This window comes from Grus americana, chromosome 27 (genome assembly GCF_028858705.1).
Source record: "Grus americana isolate bGruAme1 chromosome 27, bGruAme1.mat, whole genome shotgun sequence".
Lineage (NCBI taxonomy): Eukaryota > Metazoa > Chordata > Aves > Gruiformes > Gruidae > Grus > Grus americana.
Genome location: NC_072878.1, coordinates 2,517,149 through 2,524,733, shown reverse-complemented (window position 1 = coordinate 2,524,733; position 7,585 = coordinate 2,517,149).

Below are 7,585 nucleotides of genomic sequence, written 5' to 3'. Positions count from 1 at the left end.
TGTGACCCCCAGCCCCTGGGAGGGGAGGTCCTGTCCCTCACACGTGTCTCAGGGCTCTTCCTGGGCCACTGTGATGTGGGGATGTGCAATGCCTAGAGCAGGACTACCACACACTCTTTCTCAGGCTCACAGGTTGTGACAAGGGGGCGATGAAGTCCTGGTGCTCTAATGATAAGATGTCTCCTCACAGGCATCACCTGCAGAGAGAACAGCCACAGCCCAGCAGACCAAGACCTTGGCTGTCTTGGGGGCTTTCAGCCTTGCCACTGCCCCCAGATGTCTCCACCACAGGATGTCCTACGGTGTCCCACACCTGCACCTCTTTCCCTGCAGGCTCTGGACACCCAGCCTGCTTACCAGCTTGGGTCTCACTTGAGCGTCTTCCTACCCTTACTGATATCTCTCCATCCTCACAGACTCTTCATTGAAATGCAAAGCTCTGGCTAATCCAGACTCTTGCTGGGTGGCCTCTTGTACCACAGAACTGCGCTTGCAGGGACATTTCTTTCTCCTCATGTCCCATCTCAACCTCCCAAGATTCACTTGGTGGCATCTTGTCTTTCTCATGATGTTTCCCAGTTTTCAGAAAAGCTCCACCATCTCTGAAACCACCTTTCAAGCAGTCTCAGGCTACTCCTAGACTGCCCTGAGCCTCTCCAACACTGGGCAAAGGGGCCAAAGAAGCCCAGGTCTCTCAGCCCCTCCACACAGCCCATCTGCTTAAGGCCCCAGACTCCACCTGGCCACATCTCCTCTGGCCACTCTCCAGCTCCTCCCAGCTCCAGCAAAAGAGGGAGCCGAGAACTGGGACAAAGCCATGTGTGGGGGTCCCTACCAGTGCGGTGTCAAGGGCCAGAAGAACTGCCCTGCTCTGGGGGACCATGCTCATCCTAACGCAGCCCCGTATGCAACTGGCCTTCCTCACAGTGAGCAGAAACCCCTGGCTCGGATGGTGTCCCTCGCAGTTGCCAGGCCCTTCTCCTCCTCAGAGTCCCTCCTCAGCACAGCAGGTCCCAGCTGGCCCTGATGTACAGATTGGTTCTTCTCCCTGAGGCCAGACTGGCCAATTCTCCTTGTCAACGTCACGAGGTTTCTTTTGGCCAAATCCCCAAGTTTCTCCAGGTTCCTCTGGACTGAAGGTCCATTTGGTCAGCGGTTACTGTTTGTGTGTGGGTGGCTCACCCTGATGATGGTGGAGTCTCACAAGAGAACAGCATGAGGAGTTGCAGGGCTCTACAGACCCAGGTAGGAATTGCCATGAAGAGAGTCTGCAAAACACCAAAGGAGGGTACAAAGCAAGCCAAACCAGGGTCAGCGGAGAAAGGAGAAATGAGGGTGGGGCTGTTTGACACATGGTGATATTAGAGGAAAATGTATAGCTGTGTAGACACACAGACAACATGGATCCCTCCAGGAGCCAAATCCAGCAGCCTGACAGAGGTGAGACTGCTGCAGCTCCATGCCACGCCATCCCACACACACACACGTGCACACAGAAATGCCAGCACATGTGCACGTGCACACACCCCCCACACACACACTCAGAATGAAGTCTCTCAGTCAACTCGCAGACTCTACAGCAGCTGGCACTGAACTCCCCTCCTCCTCCAGAACCCGCCTCTCCATGGTCTCCCCATCGGAGTGGCTCACACAGCCTTGGCTCCCAGGTCACTTCACCTTTGCACCAGCGACTCCAGCTTGATCTTCACCACCAATTGCACACTGATGCATGTAACCTCACTCGCTCCGCAGCCGGCAGCACAGACACATGGGCCTCTGTGACAGCTGGTCTGACTCCCCTTGCTGGCACGTAGAGCTGCTCATGGCACATGCCCGCACACAGCATAGAGAGCCCCCCAGCCAGGAACAGAGTTAGAAATGGAGCTGAACAAGGAGACACATCAGATGGTTGAGTTCAGGCGCAGGGCATGTCCAGACCAGCATATTGACCAGACAAAGGTTTATATGCGAAGGCTCCTTTATCCCTGTTATATTTATGGGTGAAATCATCTTGAGTGCCCTCCCATAGCACATACAGGATAAGCAATCAGGCTCAGTCACCATGTGTTGATGAAAGGCAGGTCCTTCTTGATTACCCTCATCTCCTTGTATGACAAGGTGACCCACTTAGTGGATGAGGGAAAGATGGTAGATGTTGTCTACCTAGACTTTAGTAAAGCCTTTGACACCATTTCCCAGAGTATTGTCCTGGAGAAACTGGCTGCTCATGGAGTTTGTGGGTATGTTCTTCGCTGGGTAAAAAACTGTCTGGATGGCAGGGCCTAAAGGGTTGTGGTGAATGGAGTTCATACCAGTTGGCGGTATTCGCCAGGGCTCAGTACTGGCGGCAGTTCTCCTTAATGTCTTCATGAATGATCTGGACGAGGGGATCAAGTGGACCCCCAGTAAGTTTGCAGATGACACCAAGTTGGGTGGGAGTGTGGATCTGCTTGAGGGTATAAAGGCTCTGCGGAGGGATCTGGACAGGCTGGATCAATGAGCAGAGGCCATCTGTATGAGGTTCAACAAGGCCAAGTGCCGGGTCCTGCACTTGGGTCACAACAACCCCAGGCAACACTACAGGCTTGGGGAAGAGCGGCTGGAAAGCTGCCTGGTGGAGAAGGACCTGGGTGTGCTGGTTGACATCTGGCTGAACATGAGCCAGCAGTGTGCCCAGGTGGGCAAGAAGGCCAAGAGCATCCTGGCTTGTGTCAGAAATAGTGTGGCCAGCAGGAGTAAGGAAGTGATTGTGCCCCTGTACGCAGCTCTGGTGAGGCTGCACCTTGAGTGCACATGTTCATTTTTGTGTCTCTCAGTACAAGAAGGACATTGAGGAGCTGGAGCACGTCCAGAGAAGGGCAGCAAAGCTGGTAGAGAGACTGGAGCAAAGTCTTATGAGGAGTGGCTGAGGGAACTGGAGGTGTTTATCCTGGAGAAGAGGAGGCTGAGGGGAGACCTTATTGCTCTCTACAGCTACCTCAAAGGAGGTTGTAACCAGGTGGGTGTTGGTCTCTTCTCCCAAGTAACTAGCGATAGGACAAGAGGAAATGGTCTCAAGTTGCGTCAGGGGAGGTTTAGATTGGATATTAGGAAAAATTTCTTCACTGAAGGAGTGGTCAGGCATTGGAACTGGCTGCCCAGAGAGGTGGTGGAGTCCCCATCCCTGGAGGTGTTCGAAAACCACGTACATGTGGCACTTCAGGACATGGTTTAGTAGACATGGTGGTGTTGAGCCGATGGTTGGACTTGATGATCTTAGAGGTCTTTTCCAACCTTAAAGATTGTATGATTCTATGATTCCAAAAAGGGAGAGGCATGGCGTTTAGTGATTGCTACCATCTTTTGCTCTGGAACAGTTGGGCATCTGTCTACCTGTGTGAGGTGGGGAGTAATTGCCTTTGCATCACTTTTTTTATTTTGTTGTCCTTCTTCTTCCACTTCCCATGCTCTTATTAAACAATTTTTATCTTCACCCCCAAGTTTTCTTGCTTTTACTCTTCCTTCCCTCTTGCTCCATCCCCCTGGCTGTGGGGGAGGATGGTGAGTGAGCTGCAGTGTGGTGCCTAATTTCTTACTGGTGTTAACCCACACCACTTACAAACAAGGAAGAGCTGGTCAGGATGTAAAAAGTCAAGGGTGAGAAGGAAGAGTTGAGGCTCCTGAAAGATGGGAACAAGGCAAAGAACAGGACTTCAAGAGAGCAGGTTTTGGCCTGGTGAGGAACCTACTTGGAAGAATCCCATAGGATATGGCCCTGCAGAGAAGAGGGGGTGCCGTGAGCTGTTCGATGGTCAAGGATCTCCTCTTCAGGCTCCAGAACTGTCCACCCTGACATGCAGGAAGTCAAGAAAAGGTGGCAGGAAGCTGGCATGGACGAGAAAGGCGCTTCTGCCTAAAGTCGAGCCTGAAGAGGAAGGACAGAGAAGGTGGAAGGTGGCTGCCTTCCAGCCTCAGTGGTTCTGTGATTCTGTGCTGCAGAGCGCCATTGGTGTGCATGTGTACTTGTCTGTGTGTGGGGGTGAGGGTATCCTGGAGTCACCTCCTCGATAGACAGAGGGGTCTAAGACCAGTTCCTGGAGGGATCCATGTTGTCTGTGTGCCTGTACAGGTATACATTTTCCACTAACACGGCCTAGCACAGAAACAGCCCAACCCTCATTCACTCTTCTTCCACTGGCCCTGGCTTTGCTGGCTTTGTACCCTCCTTTGGTGTTTCAGAGGTGGTTGTCATGGTAAGTCCCACCTGGCTCAGCAATTAAACCCAGTAACTCCTTTCATTGTCTGTAGAGCCCTGCAACTCCTCATGCTGTTACCTAGTGATAGACACCACCATCAGGGTGAGCCACCTGCAAACAAACATGAACAGCTGACCAAATGGAACTTCAGTCCAGGGGCACCTTGAGGAACTGTGGGAGAGATGTGCTAACAGAAACCTCTTAAAGTATACCAGGAGAAATGGCCAGTTCTGCACTGGGGAGAGGAGTAACCCCACACATCAGGGCAGGCTGGGTCCTGGCGCTGAGCACTCACCACAAGGAGAAGGGCCTGGGTGCTACGAGGAACATCCTACAAGCCAGTGGTACGTGCTCACCACGACCAAGGCCAGCTGCATGTGGGGCTGCATTAAGAGGAGCATGGCCACCCAGACATCTTGAGTTTTTGCCTGGCTTCACCGAGCCCTGGTGTGACCACATCTGGACCACTGTGTCCCTCTGTGGGAATCCCTGCTGGAGACAGGTGGGGAGTATCTGGAGAGTGCCCAGAGGAGGTCTGCACATCCCCTCTAGTTTAGGCCCCAAACCCTCTCTTTGCAGACTTCTTCCACCTCCACACCACCTCAGGAACATGCTGTCCCTAGAGAACCACCACGCTCTCCGGGCAGCTCCAGATGTCCCTCCTGGAGGACTGGTGTCTTCAAGGTCACCTGTGGGAAAGCCCTGGCTACATCCCTCATTGACACTCACCATCTTCACTGTCACCAGACACCAACTGGTGACTCCTAAATCCAGTCCTAGGTCTCCAGAAGCTCACAACCATTGAGCTTTGTACTCCCCAACACATGGAGGAAGAGGGACTTGAGGGGTACAGTTCCTCAGGCCTCTTTGGAGGAAGAGCCCAGCCTGAAAGCACTGCACCAGCAGATCCCGTTTTATTACAGAGATGCCATGAGATAGGCCAGCTCCGAGCCAGTCTTAGACACACTTTCATAAGGGCGCCGGGCGACACAAAGTATTATGTGCCTCACATGTAGTGACACCTATGCAAACATTTCTCCATAAAACATAATAACCGTGAAGAAGAGTCAAACAGCAATAATGATAATTATGATGATTACAAAAAAAAAAAAAAAGGCTGGGATCACATACTATGGGATTGTCGTGGTTTAACCTGGCAGACAGCTGAAACAACCACGCAGCCAGTTGCTCACTCCCCCCACTAGGATGGGGAGAGAATGGAAAAGAAAAAAGGTAAAACTTGTGAGCTGAGATAAAGTCAGTTTAACAGGACATAAAAGAATGACAATAATAATAGTAGTAGTCATAACAACAACTACAACAACAATAATTATAGACGAATATACAAACAAGTGATGCACAGCACAATTTCTCACCACCCAGACCAATGCTCAGCTAGTTCCCGAGCCGCGCTGCCTCCTGGCCCACCCCCCCCGTTATATACAGAGCGTGACATCATACAGTATGGAATATCCCTTTGGCCAGTTTGGGTCAGCTGTCCTGGCTGCACCCCCTCGCAGCTTCTTGAGTGTCCCCTGCCATCTTGTTGGCAGGCCACTATGAGAAGCTGAAAAGTCCTTGACTGCTTGGCAACAACTAAAATATTGGTGTGTTATCAACATTGTTCTCATCCTAAACCTAAACACAGCTCTACACCAGCTGCTAGAAAGAAAATTATCTCTATCCCTGCAAAACCAGGACAGCATCCACCGCTTATGCTATACCATTTACATCATGCCCAGGTCTCACACTTTCCAATATGCTGCAATTAATCACCACCACTTTTCCTGTCCTTTGAGATGTACACACAGATATCATTAGTCAATGGACGACTCCTGTGAAATATCTGTAAAATGTCCATAAATGTTCATTAAATGTCCATTGAGTTCATGCAGACCATGACTTCAGGCTCCCTCTGTCATCCTTTACAGCAGCAGAGATTGTTGCATGCTGAAGCCAGTTCTGGTTCCATCACCACTGCACTTGTCTGGATCTATCATCGTGGCACTTTGCTCAGTTTCATCAAAATTCATTCTTCATTAATCTGTAATCCTGTTGATAGGGCATAGAGCCACCATAGTAGTGGTGACATCTGGTATTATACAGCAATTAGCATCATGCAATTCCAGACATTGGTTATTCTCACCCAAAATCAAATCCCCTTGAGGTATACATCAGAATTCTCGATCCTCCTGCATCACCCACCAAGTACACCCAGGTTGTTGAGCAAAAGCAATCCTACGGATGGGTTTGCCTTTGCCCGAGGCAGGAGTAACCCCGACTGTCTTCCACAGCATATTTTTTATGTGCACTACGGGGACTTTATCCCCTTCCACAGTATGGAAAAGTTTTGATTGGGTAGGGCCAGCTTGATTCATAGATCCCCTTGGAGGGGACCCAGCTGGGAAGCTGACCAAAACTGACCAAAGGGATGTTCCGTACCATATGACATCATGCTCAGCAAGAAAAGCTCAGGGGAAGGAAGGAAGGAAGGAAGGAAGGAAGGAAGGAAGGAAGGAAGGAAGGAAGGAAGGAAGGAAGGAGGGAAGGAAGGAAGGAAGGAAGGAAGGAAGGAAGGAAGGAGAAGTAGTTCATGGTTATGATGATCCTGTGCCCAAATAACAGTCACGCATGCTGAAGCCCTACTTCCTTAGAAAGTGACTGGACATCTGGCTGGCAATGGGAAGCAGTGAGTGAATTCCTCTTTCAGCTTTGATCTGTTTGTCTGAGGAGGAGTCACTCCCTGCGGGATCCAGCCTCTCTGAAGCAAGGTCCAGAGGAAACTCCCAGCAACAGCTTGTGGCTGATCCCTCCATTTTCGGTGGTGCAGGGGATGTGAGCTAACCCCCTCCCAGGCCTCAGGCATTTCCACAGGGATTCAGTGATGGCTCGTGGCCTTTCAAAGGCCACACACACCTCTGGGGATGTCCACCAAGACAAATCCCTTACACTGCCAGTGATGGGAAGGGGATGGAAGCAGGGACGAGTGGCATTGTCAATGTTTGTGTCTCCTGCAGTCTGGCCATCCTGGAGCACAGCGCTCTTCCCAGCTGTAGTATCTCCCAGAGACAAATCTCTGAGTGTGGAGATGGGAAAGGCTGGAGCTACAGCCTCAAGTCCGTCCAAGCATCTGTGAGCACTTGGCGACATCCCACACCCTGTGGCCGTGTGAGGGAGGGAGCTGAGCTGCTCTTTTGCATGTCAGTAGTGATGTGCAAGGGCACAGAATTATAGTTTATTCAAGAGAAACTGGGGAGCAGGAGGGCTGAATTTCCTCCTCCCCATCCCTCCCCATCAGCTACATAAAATAATCATGGGTGTGTGTCAAATACCTTGAGAATGTTTTAACA